Here is a 3,952-nt window from a genome sequence, read left to right as displayed (position 1 = left end):
TGGCCCAAGCCTATCAACTCAGATGCTGTCAAGAGATACTACGCGTGAAGTTTCGCTTTGCATTTTTTCTATCATTTACTTGTAATCGTTTGTTTGCTTGTATTTGTTAAATTTGAATTCTTATCCCTCTGTGTAACGAACTACGTCTGACCTGAATTCTCGAGAACGAGATACGTAGGCGGCCTACGTCGGCTTCGGTCACCCCGTTTACCCCCTTATTATTTCTTTGTATCTGAATTACGTTCGACCTGAATTCTCAAGAATGAGATACGTAGGCGGCCTTTGTCGGCCTCGGTCGGTTTCTTTGTAAATTTTATTCTTGTGAACCTTTAAGGGGGAACTACGTTTGACCTGATTCCTGCCTCAACGGGATACGTAGGCGCCACAAGGGCTCGGTCATATCTCTCGTAAGATTTCTATTCCCTTTTACAGTAGAACAGGGACAGAATTTTTGAGAGGGACTCAAAAATTCTCCGGAAGATTTCTCCTCTTCAGCAAGTCAGACAAAAAGACATTTCGAGATTTGCGACTGGGACAGAATTTTTGAGAAGATCTCAAAAATTCCGCGATCTGTTCGGTTACAATGGAAATATGAGCAAGAAACTAAACTGGGACAGAAATTTTGAGGATGACCTCAAAATTTCGTCATGGGTCTTCCCTACAAGTCCGGAATGCCTCTGAAACTCATCAGCAAGTGTCAGATTCAAAGGAGCTCGTAAAGCCTGATATGACATGACTTTGCAGTGACTTTTTCAAGATACTATTTCTTAAAAATTTCTTGTTTTTCTTAAAATTGCCCTTTTATGTTTCATTTGTTTTGGCATAAGATATTTTTCCTATCTATCAAGAGTCGGGAAATCGGGAAATCAACCGGAGATATCAAGACAAGGAGCAAGCAACTGAAGGAATCGACACGGATCAGTATGTTTTAAAAACTGACAATTTTTCTGTGGATGCAGGTTTATAGCTTTGCTTTGAAATCGACCGGATTCTCCCGACGGACGAATACGAAGAGCTCCCAAAGAGGAGAAAACTATCTCCAAAACTAGTGATTTTACTGAAAGCAGGAGGCAGTTCATATCGTTTGTGTCAGGATGCTTGTGAATGTGTTTGTTTATTTCAAGCCATTCCCCAATATATGAAGTTTACGAAAGTGCCTGGCCAGATTCAAAGGTGAATCAAACAGGAATCTCAGCGAAGATTTCACGATTACTATAGAAGACGCTATTTGCATTGCGTTGTCAAAGCAAGATGATTATTGTCGATCAAGACAATGCATTACCTCAGAAGAGACAGTTATGCAATTATTATTTTATCATTATCGATCAAGTCGATATATTATTTGGAGATCGTCTTGGCGTTACTATCCACGGGGGCGATATGAATATTCATGCATCGCGGAATTTATACACTGAAGAATCATGCATCGCGGAATTTATACACTGAAGAATCATGCATTGCGAAATCATGCATCGCGGAAGTCATACACTGAAGAATCATGCATCGCGGAATCATGCATCGCGGAATCATGCATCGCGGAATTTATACACTGAAGAATCATGCATCGAAGAATCATGCATCGCCGAATCATGCATCGCGGAATCATGCATCGCGGAATTTATACACTGAAGAATCATGCATCGCGGAATCATGCATAGCGAAATCATGCATCGCGGAAATCATGCATCGCGAGTCATTAATTATGCACGACGAGAAGATTTCATGCCTCGTAAAAATTTATGCATTGCGAGAAGACTTCATACCTCGCTGAAATTTATACATCGCGAGAAGACTTCATACCTCGCTGGAATTTATGCATCACGAGAAGAATCCATGCCTCGTTGAAAATCATGCATCGCGGAAATCATGCATCGCGAGTCATTAATTATGCACGACGAGAAGATTTCATGCCTCGTCAAAATTTATACATCGCGAGAAGACTTCATACCTCGCTGAAATTTATACATCGCGAGAAGACTTCATACCTCGCTGAAATTTATACATCGCGAGAAGACTTCATACCTCGCTGAAATTTATACATCGCGAGAAGACTTCATACCTCGCTGAAATTTATACATCGCGAGAAGACTTCATACCTCGCTGAAATTTATACATCGCGAGAAGACTTCATACCTCGCTGAAATTTATACATCGCGAGAAGACTTCATACCTCGCTGAAATTTATACATCGCGAGAAGACTTCATACCTCGCTGAAATTTATACATCGCGAGAAGACTTCATACCTCGCTGAAATTTATACATCGCGAGAAGACTTCATACCTCGCTGAAATTTATACATCGCGAGAAGACTTCATACCTCGCTGAAATTTATACATCGCGAGAAGACTTCATACCTCGCTGAAATTTATACATCGCGAGAAGACTTCATACCTCGCTGAAATTTATACATCGCGAGAAGACTTCATACCTCGCTGAAATTTATACATCGCGAGAAGACTTCATACCTCGCTGAAATTTATACATCGCGAGAAGACTTCATACCTCGCTGAAATTTATACATCGCGAGAAGACTTCATACCTCGCTGAAATTTATACATCGCGAGAAGACTTCATACCTCGCTGAAATTTATACATCGCGAGAAGACTTCATACCTCGCTGAAATTTATACATCGCGAGAAGACTTCATACCTCGCTGAAATTTATACATCGCGAGAAGACTTCATACCTCGCTGAAATTTATACATCGCGAGAAGACTTCATACCTCGCTGAAATTTATACATCGCGAGAAGACTTCATACCTCGCTGAAATTTATACATCGCGAGAAGACTTCATACCTCGCTGAAATTTATACATCGCGAGAAGACTTCATACCTCGCTGAAATTTATACATCGCGAGAAGACTTCATACCTCGCTGAAATTTATACATCGCGAGAAGACTTCATACCTCGCTGAAATTTATACATCGCGAGAAGACTTCATACCTCGCTGAAATTTATACATCGCGAGAAGACTTCATACCTCGCTGAAATTTATACATCGCGAGAAGACTTCATACCTCGCTGAAATTTATACATCGCGAGAAGACTTCATACCTCGCTGAAATTTATACATCGCGAGAAGACTTCATACCTCGCTGAAATTTATACATCGCGAGAAGACTTCATACCTCGCTGAAATTTATACATCGCGAGAAGACTTCATACCTCGCTGAAATTTATACATCGCGAGAAGACTTCATACCTCGCTGAAATTTATACATCGCGAGAAGACTTCATACCTCGCTGAAATTTATACATCGCGAGAAGACTTCATACCTCGCTGAAATTTATACATCGCGAGAAGACTTCATACCTCGCTGAAATTTATACATCGCGAGAAGACTTCATACCTCGCTGAAATTTATACATCGCGAGAAGACTTCATACCTCGCTGAAATTTATACATCGCGAGAAGACTTCATACCTCGCTGAAATTTATACATCGCGAGAAGACTTCATACCTCGCTGAAATTTATACATCGCGAGAAGACTTCATACCTCGCTGAAATTTATACATCGCGAGAAGACTTCATACCTCGCTGAAATTTATACATCGCGAGAAGACTTCATACCTCGCTGAAATTTATACATCGCGAGAAGACTTCATACCTCGCTGAAATTTATACATCGCGAGAAGACTTCATACCTCGCTGAAATTTATACATCGCGAGAAGACTTCATACCTCGCTGAAATTTATACATCGCGAGAAGACTTCATACCTCGCTGAAATTTATACATCGCGAGAAGACTTCATGCCTCGCTGGAATTTATGCATCACGAGAAGAATCCATGCCTCGTTGAAAATCATGCATCGCGGAAATCATGCATCGCGAGTCATTAATTATGCATGACGAGAAGATTTCATGCGTCGTCAAAATTTATGCATCGCGAGAAGACTTTATGCCTCGCTGACAATTATGTACGACGAGAAGATTTCATGCCTCGTC

The sequence above is a fragment of the Solanum pennellii genome, chromosome 3 (assembly GCF_001406875.1).
Source record: "Solanum pennellii chromosome 3, SPENNV200".
Classification (NCBI taxonomy): domain Eukaryota; kingdom Viridiplantae; phylum Streptophyta; class Magnoliopsida; order Solanales; family Solanaceae; genus Solanum; species Solanum pennellii.
The sequence above is the reverse complement of the archived record's forward strand: the minus strand, read 5'-3'. Positions refer to the sequence as shown.